General features: G+C 40.3%; 1 protein-coding gene across 8 annotated transcripts in view; it reads right to left on the bottom strand.

Annotated features, from left to right (window-relative positions):
- Positions 1–26,513, bottom strand: part of AFF3 (ALF transcription elongation factor 3) — a 572,861-nt gene that overhangs the window by 50,123 nt on the left and 496,225 nt on the right. The window lies entirely within an intron of this gene.

Below are 26,513 nucleotides of genomic sequence, written 5' to 3'. Positions count from 1 at the left end.
GAAAGTTTCAGTACTCACATCATATTCAACATCTTCAAAGTCCTTTATTAACTGTATTGCAACATGTCTGAATCTATTCTTTTGAGGTCAAATTCTGAACCCAGGAAATGCAGTGATCACTTTTGAATGTTGAGTCAGCAAATATCTGCTGGCCACTTCCAACTGTGACTATACTGCTTCATCAGGACTGGACATTAGTGAAGGCCAGGGGTGGGGGAACTTGTCAGCGTTTATGGCCTTAAGTGCAAAGCAGCCTGGACAAGGTGAAGGACCCTTTCACCCACCCCTTAAATCCTGGACTAGTGTTTTGCCCAAGGACAGATTCTCATAAATCCTCAGCATGGGGGCAGGAAGGGGGGTTAATATTCGCTGGAGCCTTGCTTCTTTAGAAGAATGACAAGCAACTATCTTGTAGGATATAGCGGAAAATAGAGGCATCGGTTTGAATTGCAGGGTTCGAGGAAAATGGAGCTGGAACATAACCTTCCCTAGTGGTTTTTATTTCTTTCACCAATGTCATGGTCTGTACCTACTGTCTGACAAAATTCTTCAACATCAGACAACATAGGCACATTTATGCCTCGCCTGAGCTGTAGTGGTTACTTTACCAGACTATCGTTCGTGTCTGGTGCTGAGGGAGGAATCCTGGATCTTTAGAAAAAGGTGGGGAAGGGAAAGTTAACGATCAAAGGGCTGTAATATTTCTTTCTTTCTTTATGAACCAAAATCCATTTTTCCTGTACAGATGGCTACTATCAGTGGGGTCATAAAACAAACAAACAAAAAAGGCTATAGATCCTGACCAAACATGAACATCTGAGATCCATAATAGTTTGTCAGTAGGCCCCCAAAACACTGGGGGAAAAACTCCAAACAACTAAACAATACCACTTCCCCAAAATACAACCCCCAACCATAAAACTCAAAACAAAAACAAAAACAAAAACCAAACCCCCAAAGCAACACATATTGGAAGAAAGAGATAGGTCTCCCTGCCATACTTTGGAATGGCATTTGCTGAAGATGGGGAAATTATGATGAATAAAGAGCATTTTGATTGATTTTATATGATGGTCAAAGGCTTTGATCACTGAGCAGTACATTCTACTTGCTTTAATTCAAACAACAAAAACATGTGATGCTGGTGCTGTGTGTACCTGGGCGTTGTGTGTGCGGCAGAAGCAGCAACGTGTGTGCAGTTCCCTGGGGCCTGCACCACAAAGTGATTGACTGTCTTTTGAAAAGCGGCACTTTAATTTCTGAGAAAATGTCCATTAAACAGTTACCATGCTGCCTTCCTTTTATGACTGCTGTCCTGGAGTAATGAGACATACTAGCCCAAGGAGAGAGAATCTCTGATCTGAAGAAGACGGCAGAAAAGCCTTATGCTTTTATGTTTTCCTTCCTTAAATTAGGAAATTCACTTAAAATGACAGTTTTACTGGCATAACTATTATTTGTTTTGAAAACAGTTGAGACAGCCAGGACTTTTAGGTTTTCCTTCGTGCTTTGGTTGTGAGGCTGTGAGGCTTACCATGCTTCTGGGGTCAGAATCAAATATATTCATGTTTCAATGGTCTGGGTAGAGAATATGTCACCAGAAACAATCCATGTCAAGGATGGGAGCCTGGAAAGACTGTCATGGCTCCAGCTGAGGGATCAAGATAACTATTCTAACCTCCATGAAGGCTGCTCCAGTAACTAGTCTTAGTGCAGGTCCTTGAGGGACAGTTAGTCGATCCGGCCCTGGCATAACGAATGTTATAGCCATGAATGCAGGAAGCTGCTTTGTCTCTGTGGGCTGCTGCAGCAGGGAGGGGAGGGGGCACAACAGAGGAGGAAGCTGGGGACCGTCTTCACTGCAGACTAATATTAATATAGAAGGCTGAGAGCAGTTAAACTAGGAGGGCTCTTGGGAGTCATGGAATCGAGAAGATGGAAAAAGACGTACCAGAAAGACCTTCTGGAAAGAAGACTTCAGGCTTAACATATTTGAAGTTGCAAACTGAGCATGTTAGTGTGCCAACTAGTTGTCATGTTTCCATACCAAAGATATTAAAAAAATATGAACTTAACTAAAAATTAACTTTTTCCTAAAATGATAACACAGATCGGTTGACATGATGACACAGCCCTGGACGATATTTAGGAGAGCTTTTGACCTCTATGTCATTTCAGGAAGACAGTGCCATTGAGTCTGCAGATGTGACATTACTGAGATAATGGAATAAAAGTCTTTGCATCATTAAACTTAGCACAGTGCCTGGGACATAATGGGGCATTTACATGTGATTACTGAATGAAAAAATCAATAGAGAAAATCTATCATTGGGTTAATGAGTTTAAAAAAGGGATTTAACCTTTCAAAAGGGTTATAATCTCTCTTTTCCAATAAAGAAAATTAAAAAAAAAAAAGTTGGTTTTGTTTTTTTTTTTTAATGTTTAATGCTTGAGAGAGAGACAGAGTGTGAACAGGGTAGGGGCAGAAAGAGAGGGAGACACAGAGTCTGAGGCAGGCTCCAGGCTCTGAGCTGTCAGCACAGAGCCTGATGTGGTGCTCAAACTCCCGAACCGTAAGATCATGACCTGAGCCAAAATCAGACGCTTAACCAACTAAGGCACCAAGGCACCCCAAAAGAAAATATTTAAAGGGGTTTTAGCATCTCTTGTGATCCTCCAACTTTTTTTTTTTTTACCATAGGATTTTTTTTTAATTTCAAGTTTGTATTTAAATTCTAGTTAGTTAACATATATGGCAAAATTGGTTTCAGGTGTAGAATTTAGTGATTCATCACTTAAATATAAAATACCCAGTGCTCATCACAAGTGGCTTCCTTAATACCCATCACCCATTTAGCCTGTCCCCTGCCCACTTCCCCTCCAGCAATCCTCAGTTTGTTTTCTATAGTTATGAGTCTCTTATGATTTGCTTCCCCCTCTCTCTTTTTCTGTTCCCCTATGTTCATCTGTTTCTTAAATTTCACATATGAGTGAAATCATGTGGTATTTGTCTTTCTCTGACTGATTTATTTCACTTAGCACAATACACTGTAGCTCTGACCACATCATTGCAAATGGCAAGATTTCATTCTTTTTTTTTTAATTTTTTAACATTTATTTATTTTTGAGACAGAGAGAGACAGAGAATGAACGGGGGAGGGTCAGAGAGAGAGGGAGACACAGAATCTGAAACAGACTCCAGGCTATGAGCCGTCAGCACAGAGCACGACATGGGGCTCGAACTCACAGACCGCGAGATCATGACCTGAGCTGAAGTCGGACGCTCAATCGACTGAGCCACCCAGGCGCCCTGATTTCATTCTTTTTGATGGCTGAGTAATATTCCATTGTGTGTATATGTATATATATATGTATGTATGTGGGTATATATATATATATGTCTGTGTGTGTGTATATACATATCTTCCTGAGATATATATATATTCCTGATCCATTCATCTATCAATGGATATTTGTTTGATCTTCTGATTTTAACACTTTTTCCTTTCAGAGACTATTGCTTTAAATGTGCTCTAAATTTTTTCTGCTATAATTTAAGCACAGTTCTCTCTTGGGTGATTTATTTCCTTTTTATATTTTGATTTTATGCAATGTTTTGCTGGTTTGTGAACAGTCAAGACCAAAGACACCTTTGAGAGAGTCTCAGCTTGATTCTAAATGATCTGTTGCTGTGTTCCCTCCTTTCCTTGCAGTGACACATTCCTTTCCAAATCTGGCCTGGGTGAAGTCTGAAGGACAGTAAAAGAAAAGATCTGCAACTTAAATGACAAATCCCGGATCTCACAGTGAAGGGTCCTCATGCCTGCCAAGTGTATTGTGGGGCCTGGATACATACCCAATGTTGTCACAAGCTTTCAACTCACATGTGAAAGGCTCTCTGCCTGGTTGGCACCATGTGGACAGCCGTGATGCCTAGCAGGGTGCCTCACTTCCTGTGACCACTCCACTTGTACTGGCCAGATGATGGTATTTTAGAAGAGGAGACAGCCCTTTCCCACTCAACACTCTGTACTGATTCCCAAATGCTTGATTTCCAAAGTGTGATCAGTGCCCTGGCAACAATATTCCTTTTTTGATAGCCTCTTTATTCATATTAATTAGTCTAAAACTATAACTACATTATGAGAAGTGAAAATGGTAAAAGACGGCACAGGAGGTTCACCATTGCTGAAATTATCTTCCAAAATACAAAACTGATAGGACCGCTGGTTCTGTATAAAATGTTTTTGTTTGCTCTGCTATACCACCAGCAACAAGTCTTCTGGTAAACATGGCTTTTTGAAGCTCTTCACAGTCTGGCCTCAATCAGATCTTCTGCTTCACCTCAATGGGTCTATCCATAAACCTCAGCCATAATAAATTTCTCATAATTTTGACCATCTCTAAGTGTTTTAGAATTACATATATCTATAATTATGTAACTAAATATATGTGTGTATGTGTATATATATAAATATATATAAATTCACATATTTATATATATTTAAATTTTTTTAAACTAAAAAATAATAGTTGACCCATTTCTCCCACCCTCCCTTCCCCTACCTCTGGCAACCACTGGAGTAGAACAGAATTATAATAAATAAAAAATAGAATTATATTTTGATTTACTTACAGTGTTTTTGAATTCATTTCTTTGTACAGATTTTAAATTTTAGTTTTTCTAGGTGCTACATTATACATAACCTATCACAATCTACTGGTATTGTCATTTGACCAGTTTGAGTGAAGTGTAGAAACCTTATCTTCTTTGTTGTTTTAAATATTTCTTCTATATACATTGGAGAACCACACCAGACAATGTTTCAAATTTTGCTTCAGGTGTCAAATATAATTTAGAAACCCCAAGAAGAGAAAAAAAATTATAGTATTGACCCTATTTTTACTGTTTCCATTGTTCTTCTTTCCTTCTTGATACCATTTATTGTATTGAGGCTCCTTCTATTTCCTTTCATTTTCTTTTTTTTAAAAAAAATTTTTTTTTCCAACGTTTATTTATTTTTGGGACAGAGAGAGACAGAGCATGAACGGGGGAGGGGCAGAGAGAGAGGGAGACACAGAATCGGGAACAGGCTCCAGGCTCTGAGCCATCAGCCCAGAGCCCGACGCGGGGCTCGAACTCACGGACCGCGAGATCGTGACCTGGCTGAAGTCGGACGCTTAACCGACTGCGCCACCCAGGCGCCCCTCCTTTCATTTTCAAGAACTTCCTTCAGCCATTCTTTTTGGGTAGGTCTGCTGGCTACAAATGCTGGTCAATTTCTTTCATCTCAAAATGTCTTCACTTGTCCTTCATTTCTGAAGGAAATTTTCAGTGAATATAGGATTTTAAGTTGACAGGTTTTTTTTTTTTTTCTTTCGACCCTTAAGAAAATGATGTGCTAATTCCTTTTGGCCTCCATGGTTTCTGACTCTAGGGTCATTCAAAATTTTTTTATCACTTCACCCCAATAGGTTAGGTTTTTATTTCTCACTGCTTTCAAGAATTTTTTTTTTGTTTGACTTGTTTTCAGAAGCTTGACTATGTTGTGTCTTGGCATTCATTTATTTGGGTTTATTCTGTTTGGGGTTTGCTTAGCTTCAGGAATCTGTTTGCAAAACTTGAAAAAATATCAGCCATTATTTGAAAAAATTTTCAGCTCCACACTCTTTCTCTCCTTCTGAGCCTCTAATGATGCAAATGCTAAATCTTTTGTTATAGTTCTTCAGGTTCTTGAGGCTCTGCCCTTTTTCTTTAGTCTAGTTTCTCTGTTGTTCATACTGGCAATGTCTATCATTTTATCTTCAGGACCACAGTTTCTTTTCTCTGTTATCTTCATTCTCTTTTGGGGCTCACTCACTGAATTTTAAAATTTCAGTTATTGAATTTTTCAGTTTTACAATTGCCATTTGATTTCTCTTTATATCTTTTATTTCTTTGCTGAGACTCTATGTTTTCATTTGTTTCAAGTGTTCAATTTGTTCCTAATTGCTTGTTGAAGCATTTTATAACGGTTCCTTTAAAATCCTTGTCAGACAGTTGTAATATTTAGATCATCCACTATTGGCATCTGTTGATTGTCTTTTCTCATTCAAGTTGAGATCTTCCAGTTTCTTGATATGATGAGTGATGTTCTATTGTATGCTGAACATTTTTGGTATTATAAGACTTAGCATTTCAGTAAAAGTGCTTGGTTTAGCAGGCATCCACTAACACAATACCAGCAAGGGGGCAGAGAGGTATCTCTTTACAGTTGGGCAGGGTGGGAGGAGGGAATTCGAGGCTCCTAACTTTGCCTTTTCCTGATGAGGGTGGAAACGTGGTCACTTCTTTCCCCTATGGTGTTTGACTGGAACACAGCAGCTATTGTCTAAAAGTTTTCTTCTTGCTAGGACACCTGCTTCCTGGTTCTCTTACTAGAGAGAGCTGGCTTTCTTGGGGATTTTATTTTTATTTTTTTAATTTGTGCCTGTTGGCATTTCCAGGTTGCTGGCCTTTCCAGTATCTGCTCTGGGCTATATGAGGAAAAATGAAGACCTAGTGAACTAACCACCATGCCTTTCTTGGGCCGTAAGTCCCTAGCTGATCTGCTTTCTCTCTTTCTTACAGACTTATGTTTGTTTTATAATATCTAAAGATCTTAGCTGTATTTAGCAGAAGGAATTGGGAAAAGTACGTCAGTATTTTGTTCCAGAATGGGAATGGCCTATATGATATTTACCAGTGGAAAGGAACTCTCTCTCAATACTTCCAACCTCTGTTCTGGTTAATTGTATCAAAAGCTGATGAATGAAACAAACATGCGGGTGTCTGCTGCGGTCCCTGTTCACTATTTAACAACGATTTATAGTGGAAATTGAGCTCAGATTTTAATAGTTTATGTACCAAAGCTAGAAAGGTCCATCACAAAGAATGCATATACCATTGTGAGAAAAATGACTCAAACGGTTGTAAAAATGTTAAGGTTGAAAAGGTGAGTACTAAAAAGTTATGTTCAGAGTAAATGGTATGAGAGTAAGGCATGATATTCGTGTGACATTTGTTAAGAATCCACTTTGTGAAGAGAGTGGACCAAGATGGCAGTGTAGGAAGACTCTGAACTCACCTCCTCCCATGGACTTGCTCATTCTATACCTACAGATAGAGCAATTCTTCCTGAAGAAGAACTGAGGGCCTAGTGAAATCCTCACAGGAAACAGTAGAAGGACCACACAGAGAAGAGTAGGTGAGACAGAAACACAGTAATGATGGAATGCAATTCCTAGCACGGTGACCTACAGTAGGGAGGGTTATCCCTAAGGGGCCCACAGGGCAGATTCACCCACCTGGGACAGCAAAACAATAGTGGTTTAACAATGGCAACTAGACCAAAGTGAAGGAAACCCACTTACTAACTGGAGAGCATCTGTCAATGGGTAGAAACTCTGGAAATCTCTCCAGGGTTGGGGGTGATGGCAAGTGCCACATTTTATGTTCCTCTTCCATCTTGATAGCGTGGGTGAGCAGGATGGATGTACTCTAGTCAAATTGCTAGAGCTGCCCATTGTGGCCCAGGTCCCTGGCCTATACTAGCTTTAGCAGTACCCCCAGGAAGGCCCCAGTGTGACATGCCCTGGGAGCCCCTGGTTCATGCCTGTTACAGCTCCAGCCATCGTGCTTAGGTGGCCCCATGCAGCATGCCCTGAGACCCCACCAGCCCATGCTTGCTCCAGTTTGAGCTATCCTGCCAAGGTAGCCTTGGGATGATAAGTCCAGAGAAGTCCTGGTTCACACTTGCTCTCCTCCAGCCATCCCATAAGGGCAGCCAAGGCATGGTGCACCCTTGTACACCACTGCTCATGCCTGCTCTGTCCTGCCAGGGAAGCTCTGGTGCAGCATGCCCCAGGATGCCCTGGCCTCCATTAGCTCCCAGTGTGGGACTTCTTGGCCTGTGCTCACTCCAACTGCAGCCATCCCATCAGGACAGTTTTGATGCAGAATGCTCTGGGAACCCCTGGCCTGCACCTGCTCCAGTTCCAGTGGCCTGCCAAAGCTACCAGACACATGCAGTCTATACAGGGGATACTCCTATACAAGGCCACTCCTTCATACCTGGGAGAGGTAGCTACTCTGCCTAATTAATAGAAACGAACAGAAGGTAAGACAAAATAAAGAGACAGAGAAACATGTTTCAAAGGAAAGAACAACATAAAACCATAAAAAGACCCTGGTGAAACAGAGATAAGTAATTTACCTGGTAAAGAGTTCAAAGTAATGGTCATATAAACACTCATCAAACTTGGGAGAAGAACGAAGGAACACAGTGAGAATTTCAACAAAGAGTTATAAAATCTAAGAAAGAAAGAACCAATAAGAGTTGTAGAATACAATAACTGAAGTGAAAAATACACTAGAGGGAATCAACAGCAGATTAGATGACACAGAAAAATGAATTAGTGACCTGGAAGACTGAATAGTGGAAATCACCCCATCAGAACTCTGATTTTCAGCAGAAACTTTGCTGTTCAGAAGGGAATGGCAGGATATATTTAAAGTTCTGAAAAGGGGAAAAAAACAAAAACACTACCTGTCAAGATTATCACTCAGAATTGAGGATAGAGTTTCCCAGATAAGCAAAAACTAAAGGAGTTCATCACCACTAAACTCGCCTCACAAGAAATGTTAAAGAGTCTTCTTTAAGTAGACAAGAAAAGACTGCAAGTAGAAAAAAGAAAATATATGAAAGAAAAAAACTCACTGGTTAAAAAAAACCCCTCACTGGTAAAGACAAATATATAGTAAAGGCAGTGGATCAGCCACTTAGAAAGCTAGTATGAAGATTGAAAGACAAAAATAGTAAATCAACTATAACTACAATAAATAGTTAAGGGATACAAAAAATAAAAAGATGTAAAATATGATGTCAAAAACATAAAATGTAGTGTAGGGATTTTAGAATGCATTCAAATTTAAGTAATTATCAGTTTAAAATACATTGCTACAGAGGTGCCTGGGTGGCTCAGTCGGTTGAGCATCTGACTGTGGCTCAGGTCATGATCTCACAGTTTGTGAGTTCGAGCTCCACATTGGGCTCTGTGCTGACAGCTCAGAGCCTGGAGCCTGCTTCTGATCCTGTGTCTCCCTCTCACTCTGTTCCTCCCCACTCGCACTCTATCTCTCTCTCAAGAATAAACAAACATTAAAAAAAATACACTGCTATATATATAGGACAATATGGGTTAAGATATATGAACTTCATGGAAACCACAAACCAAAATCCTACAATAGAGACACAAAAAAATAAAGATTAAGGAGCACAAACATAAAGCTAAAGAAAGTTATCAAATCACAGAGGAAGAAAGCAAAAACACAGAATGAGAACTACAAAAAAATCCATGAAAAAATGAAAAAAAATAAATACATACCTATCATTAATTGCTTTAAATGTAAATGGACTAGATGCTCCAATCAAAATACACAGAGTGGCTCAAAGGGTAAAAAAAACAAGACCCATTTATATGCTATCTACAAGCAACTCACTTCATATCTAAACACACACACAGACAGAAAATGAAGGAATGGAGAAAGATATTCCATGCAAATAAAAATAAAAAGAAAGCTGAAGTAGCAATACTCATATCAGACTAAATAGACTTCAAAACAAAGATTGTAACAAAAGACAAAGAAGGGCATTACATAATGATAAAGATGGCAATCCAAGAAGAGGATATAACATTCATAAATATATATTTATTTGGGTGCATCCAACATAGGAGCATCTAAATATATAAAGAAAATATTAACGGAAATAAAGAACAAATTCACAGTAATACAATAATATTAGGGGACTTTAAAACCCCAGTTATATGAATGCATAGATCATACAGCAGAAAATTAATGAGGAAACATTGGCCTTAACACATTAGGCCAGATGAACTCACATACAGAATATTTTATCTGCAAACGTTCATCTCCAGTGCATATGGAATATTATCCAGGATAGATCACATGCTAAGTCACAGAATAAACCTCAATAAATTCTAGAAGACTGAAATCATATCAAGCATCTTTTGTGAGCAGAACTGTATGAATTAGAAATCAATTACAAGAAGAAAATGAAAAAACACAAACATTTGGAGACTAAACAATATGCTACTAAACAACCAATGGATCAATGAAGAAATCAAAGAGGAAATTAAAAAAACACCTTGAGATAAATGAAATGGAATCACAAATTCCCCAAATCTATGGGATGAAGCAAAAGCAGTCCTAAGGACAACACAGGCCAACCTCAAGAAACAAGAAAAATCTCAAGTAAACAATCCAACCTATACTTAAAGGAAGTAGAAAAAGAAAAACAAATAAAGCCTAAAGTTAGTAGAAGGAAAGAAATAATAAAGATCAGAGTGGAAGTAAATAAAATTGAGACTTAAAAAAATTGAAAGATCAATGAAACTAAAAGCTGGTTCTTTGAAAAGATAAAGAAAATCAATAAACCTCTAGCCAGACTCATCAAGAAAAAAAAGAGAGTTGGCCCAAATAAATAAAACCAGAGATTAAAGAGGGGAAGTTGCAGCTGACACTACAGAAATACAAAAGATCATGAGGGTGCTATGAACAAGTGTAAGCCAACAAATTGAAAAACCTACAAGAGGTAGATAGACAACTGGAAATATACAACCTTCTAAGATTGAATCATGAAGAATTGAAAATCTGAATAGACCAATTACAAGTAGCAAAACTGAATTAGTAATTTAAAAATTCCCAAAAACCAAAAGTCAAGGACCTGATGCCTTCACAGGAGAATTCTACCAATGACTTAAAGAAGAGTTAGTACTGCTCCTCAAATTACTCAAAAAAGCAGAAGGAATGCTTCCAAACTCATTTTATGAGGCAAGCATTACCTTGATACCAAAACCAAAGACACCACAAAAAGAAAATTACAGCCAATACCCATAATGAAGACAGATGCAAAAACCTTCAACAAAATATTAGCAAACAGAATTCAACAATACATTAAGAGAATCACACCATGGTCAAGTTTAGGGACGCAAAGGTGGTTTAGCATCTGTAAATTAATCAATACAGTACACTACATTAACAAAATGAAGGATAAAAATCCTATGATCACTTCAGTAGTACAGATAAAGCATTTGACAAAATTCAACATCCACTTATGATAAAAATTCTCAACAAAGTGCACATGGAACATACCTCAACACAATAAAGACCATATATGGCAGACCCATAGCTAATATCACACTCAATGGTCAAAAGCTGAAAGCTTTTCCTCTATGATCAGGAAGAAAACAGGGATGCCCACTCTCGCTACCTTTATTCAACTTAGTACTGGAAATCCTAGCCACAATAATTATGCAAGAAAGAAATAAAAGGCTCCCAAATCAGAAAGGAAGAAATAAAACTGTCACTATGTGCAGATATTTATAGAAAACCCTGAAGATTCCACCAAAAAACGATTAGAACTAAGAAATGAATTCAGTGAAGTTGCAGAATACAAAACGAACATACTGAAATTGGTTGTGTTTCTGTATGTTAATAACAAGGCGCCAGAGAGAAAAATTAAGGAAATAATCCAATTTATAATGGCATCAAAAAGAATAAAATATCTAGGAATAAATTTAACTAAGCAGGTGGAAGACAGGTACTCTGTATAAGACACTGATGAAAGAAACTGAAGATGAGACAAATAGATGGAAAGATAGACTGTGCTCACAGATGGAAGAATTACTATTGTTAAAATGGTTATACTACCCCAAGCAATCTACAGACTCAGTGCAATCCCCACCAAAATACCAATAGCAATTTTTACAGAACTAGAACAAAGAATTTGAAAATTTGTATGGAACCACAAAAGACCCTAAATAGCCAAAGCAATCTTTTTTAAAAAATTTTTTAAATGCTTATTTATTTTTGAGAGTGAGAGACAGAGTATGAGTATGAATGGGGCAGGCAGAGAGGGAGACACAGACTCCAAAGCAGGCTCCAGGCTCTGAGCTGTCAGCACAGAGCCTGACATGGGGCTCGAACTCATGGACTGTGAGATCATGACCTGAGCCAAAGTCAGATGCTTAACCAACTAAGCCACCCAGGTGCCCTGCCAAAGCAATCTTGAGAAAGAAGAACAAAGCTGGAAGTATCATGCTCTCTGATTTCAAATTATACTACAAAGCTATAGTAACCAAAACAGTATGGTACTGGCATGAAAACAGACTCATAGATTAATGGACTGGAATAGAGCGTCCAGAAATAAACCTGCACATGTATGGTCAATTAATCTATAACAAAGGAGGCAAGAATATACAATGGGGAAAAGGCAGTTTCTTCAATAGTGTTGGGGGAACTGGACAGCTACATGGAAAAGAATGAAACTGGACTACTTTCTCACTCCATATATAAAAAATAAACTTAAAATGGATTAAAGACTTGAATATAACACCTGAAACCATAAAACTCCTAGAAGAAAATTCAGACAGTAAACTCTTTGACGTTGGTCTTTGCAGTATTTGTTTTGTTTGTTTGGTTTTTTTTTTTTTTTTTGGACCAATATCTTCAGGCAAGAGCAACAAAAGCTAAAATAAGCAAATGAGATTACATCAAACTAAAAAGCTTTTGCACAGTGAAGGAAACCATCAACAAAATTAAAAGGCAACCCACTGAATAGGAGGAGATATTTGCAAATCATGCATTCGATAAGGGGTTAGTTTCCAAAATATATAAAGAATGTACACAACTGAATATAAAAAACAAAGTAGCTGATAAAAAATGCACAGAGAATTTGAATAAACAGTTTTCCAAGGAAGATATCTGGATGGCAATAGGTGTATGAAAAGATGCTCAACATCACTCCTCATCAGGGAAATACAAATCAAAACCACAATGAGAGATCACCTTGCACCTGTCACAATGGCCAGTATCAAAAGGACAAGAAATAAGTGTTCTTAAGGATGTAGAGAAAAGAGAACTCTCATACACTGTTGGTGGGAATGTAAACTGATGAAGCTGCTACGGAAAACAGTATGGAGGTTCCTAAAAAAAAGAACTATCATATGATCCGGGAATACCACTTCTAGGTGTTATGTGAAGAAAACCAAGACACAAATTTGAAGATTTATATGCACCTCTATGTTAATTGCAGCATTATTTACAATAGCCAAGATATGGAAGCAACCTGTGTCTATCACCAGATGAATGTATAAAAAAGATGTGACACACACACACACACACACACACACACACACACACACACACACACACTGGAATATTACTCAGCCATAAAAAAGAATGAAATCTTGCCATTTTGACAACATGGACAGACCCAGAGGGTATAATGCTAAGTGAGACAAGTCAGACAGAGAAAGATCTCCTATGATTTCACTTACATATGGAATATAACAAAACAAAACAAATGAACAAACAAAAGAAAACAGAAACAGACTCAGACACAGAAAACAAACTGTTGATTAACAGCAGAGGGAGGCAGTCATTGGTGGGCAAAATAGATGAAGAGGATTAGGAGGTACAAACTTCCAGTTATAAAATAAATAGATCACAGGGATGTAATGTCCAGCATAGGGAATATAGCCAATAATACTACAGTAACTTTGTGTGGTGACAGATGGTAACTAGACTTAACATGGACATAATTTGGTAATGTATAAAACTATCGCATTATTATGTACCTGAAACTAATAGGGTATTGTATATCAGTTATACCTAAAAAAATAATGCTATATTTGATTCAGGAAAAAAAAAAAGAACCTACTTTGCTCCACATCAGAGTAATAGCGTGTGTGTGTGTGTGTGTGTGTGTGTGTGTGTGTGTGTGTGTCTGAAGAGGAGGCAGTTGACAGACATTCCATATTGCACAGAGCCTGGAATAGAGGAGTCAGCTGCTCCAGGCTTCTTCAAGGAAAAATTATAACAATCAGAAACAGTATAGCGTCATAAAAAGTAGATGAAATCAGCTATGAAAACTGTAAAGTAGGTTATAATACTACTTTTTGACAATGCAAAAACTGCACATTTTTCATTAATCTAGAAAATCAAAGAAAAGCTCTATAAATAAGTCAAAATGGATTACCCAGTATCCAAGTGGAGGGAAATATCCATGTCCCAACATAAAACAGTGACTCAGGGCAATTGGAAAATACTTCCCTCAAGTATTTTTTTTGTTACTCTACACCATTGTTGCCTCCTTATAGGGTAGATACTATTCTGCCTCTTTGTAGGTGAGGACAATAAGATTCCTAATAAGAGACAGAGCTGAGATTCTGTTTCTAGAAATTTGTTCTATGAAAATAATCAGGGATGTTTAAAAACACTTATCTAAAGAATATATGCTCTTACATTATTTGCAATAGGAATGATTTTGTAAACACCCCAAATGCCCAACAATCGGAGATTGTTAAATAAATAATGATACACCTTTATGAAGGAATATTTTTTAGTGTTATGCAGTCCTCATTAATATATTAGCAGAATACTTACTTTATGAAAATTTCTCAAGGGATATTTTTGAGGAAATGGGCTTTCCAAGTATGCTAGTCATCTGAGGGCAGAGAGACTCATCAGACACACCTAAGTGTTGACTCTGCTTTTTTTCCTGGGGGAGAGGGTGGGGTTTTGCCGACTCTGAGTTTTACTTAAGGTTATCAGATGCTCCCAATGTCTACAAACAGGCTCTTCAATGGGATTATTCAGCATTCAGATTGTGTAAATCTTCCTGACTAACTAGTTATGTGAGGTTCAAGCTTAAAGGGACCAAGGTATGAGGACCCTATTAGAAGCTCTAGGGGTACCTGGGGATCTGTGCTGGTGCACAGGTACCTATTCCAGCTCTGTGGGGCTCCGGTGCCTCAGCTGTGCTTTTATATCCTTTGGCAAATAAAATGAGGACCTAATCTAACCTCAGAGGGCATATGTATGTGGTCTTTTCCAGAGAGTCTATTTATGCTACAAAGCAGCATGATCATAAATACATTATATAGATACACACATACATTATACATATACGTACACAAATACATTACATACATTATGCACACACACATACAAACACACACACATACACACACACACACACACACACGGAAAAAAACACTGGAAGGATATATATTTAAATGTTAACTGTGGATAGTTTTGGATGGTGGAATTATGAGGTTTAAATTAAAAAAAAAATAAGTTTCATGCCTAGCATGGACCCCATTGTGGGCTTGAAGTCACAACCTTGAGATCAAGACCCAGATGCTTAACTGACTGAGACACCCAGGTGCCCTGAGGCTTAAATATTTTTTGAACTTTTCTGTATTTCTCAATATTTCACCAATAGAACACATGCTGGCCTTTTCATGTCTATTTGATTGTGAAAGATGATTCTCTTAATATATCATCAAAATTAGCTTGCTAATATTTTATTTAGAATTCTGAGAGAATCTATATTTATAGGTGAACCTGACATATACCTACATTCAACTATTTTATATTTGGGGGCAATTTTTGGCAGGTTTTGCATTATGGGGAGGTTAGCTTGAAAGAATAAATTGGATGGTGTTCTAAAAATGTTTCAATAGTATGAGAATTATCTGTTCCTACAAAGTTTAGAACTTGCCAGCACTAAAGCATCTAGTCACAGAGCTTTTCAGAATGACAATTCTTTGGTATCTTTTATAATTTAGTTCTTGCTTCTGTTTATTCTATTGTTGCTTTTGTTAATTTCCAAAAAATTCTATTTAATTTTTCTTTTCTTTCTTTTTTTTAAATGTTTGTTTTGAGAGAGAGCAAGCAGGGGAGGGGAAGAGAGAGGGAGAAAGAAAATCCCAAACAGGACCCATGCTGTCAGGTTAGAGCCTGATGCAGGGCTTGAACTCTCAAACCTCAAGATCACGATCTGAGCTGAAATCAAGAGTTGGATACTTAATGGACTGAGCCATCCAGATGCCCCAGTTTGTGTTTTCAAGTTTATTTATTTCGCAAAATTTTAGAATATTCTCTTAAACACCATGGTGTCTAATACAGAACTTCACCTAAATTTTGCTTTCTCTTCCCTTTTTCGTCATTATATTTGTCAAAAGTTGTCTATCTTATTTTCAAAGAAACAGCTTGATCTGTATAATAATTGTAGTGTTTTCTGGCTTTGCTTCCTTCTATATTTTCCAGGTCTATTTTATAATACTTTTACACACTTCTTGAGTTGAGGGCTTGTTTCAGGTATTTTAATTCTTTCTCAATAATGGAAGCACTTGGGGTTATCACTCTGCCTCTGAGTATATCTATGGTTGCAGGTGATGATTCTCATTACATTGTGTTTTTATTTTCTTTACTTTTTTTTTGAAAAAGTTCTAATGTTTTATTTATTTATTTATTTATTTATTTATTTATTTATTTGAGAGAGAAAGAGAGACATAATGCGAGCTGGGGAGGAGCAGAGAGATGGGGAGACTTAGAATCTGAAGCAGGCTCCAGGCTCTGAGCTGTCAGCACAGAGTCCAATGCGGGGCTCAAACCCATGAACCATGAGATCATGAACTGAGACAAAGTTGGACACTCAACCAACTGAGCCACCCAGGTGCCCCTTTATTTTCTTCACTTTCTAAATGGATTGTTATAGTAAAGTTCCCCTTTGATCAAATAGCTATCTAGAAGACTGCTTTCCCATATAAAATGACATTTAAGAAAGATAAACATTACATTTGGGTCCAAAAAAAATAAAAATGGCAGATGTAGCTTAGTATATGTCAATAATTTGAGTAGGATGGCTTCAGTCTGAGTGGGGAATCTTAGGGTTCAACTAAGACAATCTGGTGAAGGTGAGAAGGAAGGGGCAGGCAGCACAGCTCATTTACTGTGAACTAGGATGGGATGGTAAATAGGGAATGGCCTGGGGAAGGGATTATGGCCATAAAGAAGACTTATACAGAACTGTGTCTATCCCAAAGGTCTCTGAAACCTTCTGTTGGCCTTAGGGAAGGATAAAAGTTAACAGAACTTGCCAAATTTAGCAAGAGAGAAATCCAGTAATATAGGAGGCCAATACACTTGGACATAAATTGTACCTCATATTTGACTGCTGATGCTATTGTAGCATATGGAATTCTTCTGTTACAAACCAAAGAATCCAGAGATCTTCCTGATCAGCCAACTGGACCATTTACATAGTCCTAAAGGGAATGAGGAACTAATGTCCAAATTCCAATTTTTTGAAAAGCTTTGGGCCATAGGGCATGATCATCAGTTTCAGACACCAGAGAGCACAGATGTCACCTCATGGGGCCTGCGTCATTTCCTGGATTTCCATATTTTATGACATCAAATGTTATAGATGACAATAAGCCATTAATTCTTAAACCAGCTGTCTGATGCTCTGCTTCCCCTAGATGTGTGCTTTGGCTTGAAGAATCTGCCTGAATAGCACTAAAACATTCCTAAGTTTAGGATTCTTGAGTTTACAGGATTACTATGTGACTAATAATATTTACTAAGGAATATAAATTCTTTTGTTATGACATTGGTCCCACTTTTAGATTTATCATATTTTCTTTTTAGAATGGATGAAGAATGTTCTAGATGCACTAAGACCAAAAACAAACAAACAAACAAACAAACAAACAAACAAACAAAAAAACCCTATGGCTTGGAACTCTGGGTTGTATTTGGGACAAGGTTTTAATTCCAGTTGAATAAAGATCCACATGTGGCCCAAACAAGCAAAAAGGCATTTCACACAAAAAAAGAAAAAATACAATAATGTACACATATACATTGGTTGCTAAATATTCCTGGGTTTGTTGATAGTTTTTGTCTGTTTCTAAAATAATATTTATTTATTTATTTGTAAATAAAGGCCCTTCAGAGAACATTTTCCAGCTGGCTATCTTCTCTGGACTGATGGCTTTGAATGGAGTAGAACCCTCTTGTCCCTCTCCAGATGCAAGTGTTCTTGGTGGGGGTGGAGTGTGTCTGTGTAAATATCACTAGGAAGCAGAAAAACATGTGCACATTTTGCCTGTGTAACAGACAAGCATTTAAGCTGGGAGTCCTGATGGGTGAGGGCTCTAGAGGATGCTGTCTGGTCCCCATGTGGAATGCTTCTCAGAAATCCCTGCACTGCTTTGGCCAGGCCACCTCTGTACTGCACCAATATGCAAGACCAGGTGCATTTCCATCCTGTAGTTAACACTGTTTGAGAGACCGTGCCAGGAAGCAGTTGCCTTCTGGCGACACAAACTTGCTTCTTTTATAGTCAGGTGAGTGGTACCACTAGAGACACTGAGTTGGAAAGCCCTTCCTGGCCCAGAGAATACCTCAAAGCAGGGAATTCAACATACTTCTCTTGACAATTGGGATGGGAGCTGTAATGTGGCAGTGGCTCTCGAGGGCCTGTACCAAAAGGCCAGAGAGCTGGAAAGACCCATTAACACAACTACTCCCCTGGCAGAAAGAGCTGAATCATGCGTTAGAAGAAGGCCATCTGGGTGGGAGTACGAGGAGACAAGGTGGGAATGGAAGGGCACTGGCCTCTGAGAGGCTGAGCTAGCTGGCTGATGGGTACAGAGGGTGCTGCCAGGTGCGGGTGTTTGTGCTCCAGCTACTAAGAGTGAGCCAGACATCCAGATGAATGACCTCAGCAGTATCTCATGTGATCTGCTCACAAGACAAATGTAGCTCTTGTGACTTCCTCAGTGTGTTGTTTTTCCCTGACCTGCAGCTGCTGGATGTGGGCAGGGAACCTCCCCACGCGACTGTTTTTCAGCCACCTGATCTACAACAGAATGTGGAGAGATTCTTGGCTGCCATAATTTAACGCTACCCTTGAGCTTCTTTCTCACCCTGTCCTCGGGCAGGTTGTGTAGGGACTGCTTCTAGAGGTGAAATCATGTTGTGGGGACATGCAAGGCCTACTGCACCCCACTGAGTTCCAAGCTTCAATATGAGTCCTGGAAGAGAGAAGTTCTACTGTGAAGGGCACCTCTGGTACCTTCAAGCACTTCAGAGTCTTTTAAAGCAATAACACATGACAGATCCTGCCACCCTTGGACTTGCTCATGCAGTTCTTAAATTTTCTTGTATGTATTTTCAGTTCAAGGAGGCCTTTACACAGTGCAGTCCCGCACTGCTGCCCTCAAGGGAACTCTATAATCCATGTGGCAGTAAAAATTTACCCGAGCTCCCTGATTACTTAAGAAAAATAACTCTAAAACCAGCTTCCCTGAGATATAATTTATATGCCACACAGTTAACCCATTTAAAGTGTATAATTCAATGTGTTTTAGTATATTCACAAGGTTGTGCAACCATCACCACAATCTAATTTTCCTATATTTTTGTCCCCTTTAAAGAAATCCTGTACCCACTAGCAGTTGTCAGCAATTGTCATCTCCTTCATCCATTGTTCCCTTTGTTCCAGCCCTCAGCAACCACTGATCTGCTCTCTCTTGCTACAGATTTGCCTATTCGGGACATTTCATATAAATGGAAGCAACCAGTGTGTGGTCTTCGGTGACCGGCTTTTGCCATTTGGCATAACGTTTTCACAGATCATCCATGTTGTAGCATGTATTGGCACAATATTGTGGTTGAACAATATTCCATTGTATGGATATACCACATTTTGTTTACCCATCCATTGGTTGATGAACACAGGGTTGTTTCCACTTATTATTATGAATAAAGTTATGAACATTCCTGTGCAAGTTTTGTGTGGACACACATTTTCATTTCTCTTGAGTTTATACCTAGGAGTGGGATCACTAGGTCCTATGGTAACTCTATGTTTAATCTTTTGAGGGACTGCCAGACTGTTTTCCAAAGCAATCACACCATTTTGCATTCCCACCAGGAGTGTATGAGGACTCCAATCTCTCCACCTGCTTGCCAACACTTCTTATCATCCATCTTTTTGATTCTAGCCATAGTGGTAGGTGTAAAGTGGGAGCTTGTTGTGGCTTTGGTTTGCATCTCCCTGATGATTAATACTATTGACCATCTTTTCATGTGCTTATTGGCCATGTGCATATCTTCTTTTGAGAATGTCTACTCCAATCCTTTGCCTTAAAAAAAAATTTCATTGCTGAGTTGTAATAGTTCCTTATATATTCCGGATAAAAGAATATATCCTTATCAGATATGCAAATTGCAAATATTTTCTCACTGTCTTGATGGTACTGCTGTAGCAAAATAATTTTTAAGAGTTTTCAAAGCATTTTCAAGTCCCTTCTGTAAGCCTCACAGTAAGCCTATAAAATAGGAAAGTCAGGTATTATTATGTCCACTTTATAGAAGGGAAAACAGAGAGGCTAAATTGCCTACTCAAGATCACGTAACAGAGGCTGAAACCCAGGTCTTGGGCTCCTAATGCTAACCTGTGTTCTCTGAGGAGCCAAACTTTCCCAGCAAGTGGGTTAAATTATCACCCTTTTTGGTGTCAGTGAGTCACATTTAGATAATTTTGCCACATGAGGCAGGATGGTTTTAGAATCAGGCCTGATGGACATTTTACCTCCTCTGCTTGCTGGCTGTGTGACCTCGGGGAAGTTACTGAACTTTTCTGACCTTCAGCTGCCTCATTGGCATTAAAGGGGGTAATAACAGTGCCCATCTCAGAGTACTGCTAGGTGGACCAAATGAGAAAATGCATGTAATGTTCTTAATTAGCACAGTGCATAGCACAGAGTAAGTGCTCAATAAATACAGTTTAACATTATTCTTTAATTTTTGATAACTAAAACTTCTTTCAATGTGGTAGCCTAAACAAGTAGGAATTTTTCCAGTTTACCTGCATTCGTAACTTGCATTGCCCATCTGGTCATTTCATAGGAGTATAAAATATTTGATCAGGAAGGAGCCTGGGAGATCAGCTAATCTGACTCTCCAGAAAAGGGGTGTAGCATGGTGTCACCAAGATCATGTGGCAAATGAGCTTCCCAACACTACTTCTCTTCTCCAATTTTCCATAAACCTGGTTGTTTTAGTGCAGAGTTCTAGGCAGCTATGATCTTGAACAAGGTCAAAGCTTGAAAAGCTCCCACAGCTGGGGGGCTGGAGGGGCCCAGAGAGACGGCAGAACCCCAGTCTTAGTCTGGGATAATGTTTGGCTCCTGAAAACTGTCCTTCTAACCCAATCTCTATCTGAATAAACCAATTCTCTCCTGTGTTTAAAGCAAATAAAGCAAGCTTCTGAATGTCAGCAGCATGTGGTGTTTAATTTGCATCTCACCAAGGAATGCAAGACTTAAGGATGATGAGCAAAAGGGATTTTTATGGAAACCAAATTACAACATTGGAGACACAGACTTGTGGCCGTATCAGCTCAAGCTGTGATCTTGTTAGCTGTCGTTAACTGAGCCGGGTTTGTTCCTTGGATAAGGACTCTCAGGGCAAATGTGTAAAATATTATTCAGGTGTTTCTGCGGGAAGTGCTCTTCATAAGGGCCTTTTCAAAAGCTATGTAATACAGCGTAGCTGATAGACTGTGCCTGGCAACAGGGAACAGGGACCATAACTAAAGTAAAAAACAAAAAACAAAACAAAACAAAAAAACCACACACAAAAAAACACAGTAAGGACATGCACGTCTCCTAGTAAGAAGCCCCAAAGGGGCATTTCCAGGACTGGCTAATTCAGAGGCCTGTGGTCTCCTCAAGGACACAGGTTCTCTCTATCTTTTCTCACTGCCACCCTTGGCTCGCCTGCAGGCTGACTGTCCTCACTGTCCTAAGGTGGCTGCTAGTCATCACAAGCAGACAACAAAGCTTGGAGAAAGGAATATTCCTCTCTGGGTTCTCTTGTTAAGTAGACCACTCCTCGCCGGCTTCAACTGCATCATATGCCCATGACTAAACCAGATCCACGGCATGGGTAATAAGTCCATTAAGACCATTAAGATTGGCTTAGAGCAATCAATAGTCACCCCTTAGGACTGAAGCCTGAAGAACATGCCATTCAGCGTGGGGTGAACCCATAGGTGGTCTTGTAAGAAAGCAGAGAGTGGCTGCGGGACAGGCAATCGATGGTGTCTTCCTCATACAGGAAGCCTGCTCCATTAACAGAACATCTGCAACAAATGGCAACAAATCTCACTAGCCAGATACAAGGTGAGCTTGATAAGTCATGCCAGCTAAAACTCAAGGAGAAAGCTTTGCAGCCTTGACACCTGCACACTGGCGTTCTGGTCATACCTGTGCGTCTCTGCCACTTTGTTAACAGACAGGCTGGATGAGACAATGTCTCAGGTCGCTCTGATCTCCAATATCTTTTGGTAAATCTATAGTTAATTACAAAGGAGACCCTGATGACCCTGACTTTAGTTACTTATCCCTAGAAATGCCTAATATCAGAATTTCTAACTAGAAGTGATGGTAATTTGTATGTTAATTCTTTCTTTTTCCCCCATTCAGGACGATGAGCAGCTGGGAGGCCAGGAAAACCACCAGAGGACGTCGGAGCCAGAAGTTGTAGATGAATCGCTACTGGTAGTTAGTCCTGAGTTGACTATAACATGCTGTCTTGTGTTTTCTTCCTGCATGTGCATGTAGGGTTATATGGAACTGTTGAGCATGTGCCAAATTCCTAGCTTTGCTACCGCTAAGAAGTCGAGGCAATCGCAAACATTCCCCTGACAACTATGTACTGAGCCTCTGATATGCCAGGTGCTGTGCTGGGGGCTGGAGATTTCTTATCTTGCTGTGTGTAAGTGACTTCAAGGATGAGCCAAAGGCATTATCTGCCTGAAGCCAGTTACATCCAGAGCACTTTCCATTTTAGTTTTAGGTCAATGAGGATTTTTCTGCCATTAAGAATGTGTTAAGTGCTTCTTGCCTCACACTGTTGCTCTGTACACACTACCTGCCTGGCACTGTTCTGAGTGTGGTGGGGGCCACAAGCACCATGTTAATCCACATCCTCAAAGTTGGAGGGCCCAGAATAATGTTTGAAAGAAGACAGTATTTTTCAAGGGCTAAATTCTGTGATAAAATTCTACTCTTAAGAGTTTCAAGACCAGGAGAATAACTCCAGAGAAACCCCAGGAGGGCTGGAGTTTGCAGGTAGGTGTCTCTGGAGGTGGGGGTGCCCGAGCAGGGCCTTAAGTGTAAGGTAGGATTTACTAGGAGAATAGAGAAGGGGACAAGCTCTAGGCAAAGGGGTGGATTATGGGTCGGAATCCAGAATCTAGCAGGAAACAGAGATTCACAGAGGGCAGTTGTGCAGGGTGAAGTCAAAATGGCTCAGATCGGGGGCAGAACCATTTATCTCCTTCCATTTTACAGAGTCCCGCACCAAGTAGCTCTTCTATAGATACACAAGTGGTGATGAAAAGAGCTCAATAAACAGATTGGGATTGATTGATTTCCTGTACCGCGTGAAGCAGAAACTCTGTAAGCAAATATATGTGATTTAAAGTAGAAAGACTATTCCGAGTGGGAGGCTTGTGGGAGAAATGCTGGATTGGGGGGTCTCCAGCCCCTCTTTGGTGCAGCCGCTACTGGAGTGGAGGGCAAGTGAGTCAGAGACGGAGCTCTCCTTCACCCACTGAGGCCCCTCGAACAAACTCTGTGGAGGCTGTGCCCCCAGGAGACGCTCATGATTGCAAGCGACACCCACATGCAGAAGCTGAGAATGAGCTGAACCTGAGAGGGAAATTACAAGGGTGACATTTTATTCGAGGAAAGGAACTTTGGAGCCAGGTCTTTGTTTCTTTAAGGTTTGCTGAAAATAGGTTGTTTTACGGGCAGGCTGAGCAAAGAGGGAGAAAGGAAGGGCAGGGGGTAAGAAAAAGAAGGGGGCATGAAATAAACTGAAATGTGGTCAATATAATTTTATTTGCTTTATTATTCCTGTGAATGGCGCCAATAAGTCTGAGTTCTGTGACTCCCCAGCTCCACCGTCACAGAAAATGTGAGCAATCCTGCTCCCAGAAATGAGTTTCTCACGAAAAGGAGAAGCGTCGCCAAGCATCATACAGCAGGTCAATAAAACTCCCAGGCGAGGCCCGGCCTGAATTGATGGAGTTCTCCCAGCGGGGTCTGAATGGTCCCCGTCATCGGCCTGCACGGCTGCAGCCTGTTCCTCCACTGAACACAAACCATGGAGTCGGGGAACACAGTCAGGCCCCATCTGAATTCTGGGTAAAAGGCAGGAGCACTGAAATGGGTGCCAGAGACAGTCCTTGCCCACAGGGAGCTCCTGGTGGAAGCTGCGGCTTGTCTCTTTGATCAGGACTCTGCTTCCGAGGTAGTCTCATTGTGAAGGAAAAATGAGACAGTTTGCGGGAGGAAGAGAGGACAGAAGGAAGGTGTGTGGGCAGGTGTCAGAGCACAGCTGGCAGGGTGTGCCTCACTTAATTCCAAGGAGCAAAATGCATTTGGGACCTCAGAGTGTTCCGTGAGAGAAAATGCTCCATTAGGATCTTAAAACCTGAAAATATAGGCCTTTTCTGATGCTAAAAAAGGGCAGTGGCCCAACTTCCCTAAGCTCTGGAGCCAGGTCCTGTCACACGGTTTGTGGGGCCCACTGCATAATGAGTATATGAGCCCCTTGTTCAAAAAGCAGGAAAAAAGGTATCATTACAAGTACTGAAATATAAATCTCCCTCCTTTCTTCTATGGTCTCTCAGTCAGGGCATTTTTAATTTGCTATTTCATGTTGTGCTTTCTGGGTACCAGGGTACTTGTGGGGTGAGTATAGACCCTCACAGGCATCTGGGGAACTTTGTCTTGTGGAGCTCTGGCCGGAGGGTAGTGAAGTTGAGCCAGGCGTCTCCTGTTTCCACAGCCTCCTGCCCCAACCACCACGGGCAAGGGGAGACCCCCTCGAGGATTGTGATCCCTGAGCCGGACACACTAGGCACCCAAATCAGGGTAGAGAGAGGCTTGCTCAGGAAGAACTGCCCACTGAATGGGCCCAGAGCTGCCAGTATGGGGAGGAAAAGGCCACCATGGTGCCTAGGCATGTGTGCCCTCCCTCCACCCCCAGTGCACCCACGTCTCCCCTGGGGTGCAGGATGGCAGCAGGTGCTGCATAGGGTGAGAACTCAGAGGGGCCAGGGCGCTGGGCGGGGGAGCAGGTGGCTCCCTGGGAGGCACATGAGCCAAGACTCTAAGCTTCTACTGCAGCTCTACTGTTTCGCTGTACTTTGCTTATGAAACACAAATTCAAAGATCAAACTGTGAAGGATTTCAGGAAGGCAACCACGCAGCATTAAACTAAGTGTGGACCATCTGATCACAGGGCCCTTTGAGACTGCGCGGTTCACTGGCCCAGGGAGCTGGTCCCACCTGGAGCCTCAGGCCTCTTCTACCTCCATCCTTCTCTAAAACAAAATGCCCAATGTGCAAGCTGTCATCCAGACTCCTGGGACTGTGGTCTTCTGAGAGGGCCCTGGTCCTATCTATGATTCACCCTGCTACCTCTCTGCTTGCATTCCCTGACTGCCTCACTAACGGGAAGGTGGAAGAAGATTTCGCAGACTGTCTCCAGGTAACCAAGGTGGTGACAGTTTCGGAAGCTCAGAGGAGTTTCTGTGGAGACAGCCTTTTATAGAAGCTGGAGTCCCATGTAATTAAAATAATTTTGAATTAAAATTGCCCCTTCAGTAATTGCTTTTATATTGTAATATTTACTACCATTGCCATTGTGTAACTTAAGTCATTAATTACATTTGGAAAAACGTTAGACAATGAATAATTAATATGATGTGATAACCAAGGGAGTCATAGTGGTTAAAAAACAGAGCTTGAAAGCAAGCATCACCCACATGCAGTCCTGTTAATGAGAGCCTCACAGCCTGACGGCCACATGCTCTGAGGTGATGCGCTCAGCCCGTAATCTGCTGTTCTCAGAGGTCAACAGAAAACTCTCTCTGGCCTCACTGCAGATGTGGAAACAGATCAGGAATTCTCTTCAGTGGCAGCAAGAAAGTCTCCACTTTATCAAAACAGACAGTACTTGGCACAAATAACTCAGCAAAATACAAATTAGAAACGGCACCAAAAAGTCAGCACAGTGCTGGTGCAGCAGCCCATGTCTCATAGAAAGTGGAGGTCTGATGTTTTCCATCAGAACACATATGGTGGGGGTTGGAGGGCAGGAGTTCAGCCAGATGCCTCTGACCTGCAAACGGTCCCCCTCCCACCTGGATTTCCAAACAAGCCCAAGCCCAACACTTGCAGCAAGTATGACACTCACTCCACACACACAAGATACACACTTGTTTGGAAAATCAAGAGGAACCATGGTGGAAGGGAGAAGCTTATGCTACTGGAAAGAGAAAATTAGTTTTCAAGGAAGCTCTCTTGAAGAATGAGATAGAATTTTGATTTAAATCACATCCATGGTTTGTATACAAATGGCCTTCCAAGATCTTGACATTTTCTTACGTAATTTTCAACAAAGATCAAATACTTTCATAGGACACTTTTTTTCATAATGGTCTTTTGACCAAAATATGGTTGTCATATTTTGTCAGACCAAAATATAGTTTATGTAGAGGGTACCCAGTGAAATGTGAATTTCAGATGAC

Source organism: Prionailurus viverrinus, chromosome A3, assembly GCF_022837055.1.
Source record: "Prionailurus viverrinus isolate Anna chromosome A3, UM_Priviv_1.0, whole genome shotgun sequence".
Classification (NCBI taxonomy): domain Eukaryota; kingdom Metazoa; phylum Chordata; class Mammalia; order Carnivora; family Felidae; genus Prionailurus; species Prionailurus viverrinus.
The sequence above is the reverse complement of the archived record's forward strand: the minus strand, read 5'-3'. Positions and strand labels throughout refer to the sequence as shown.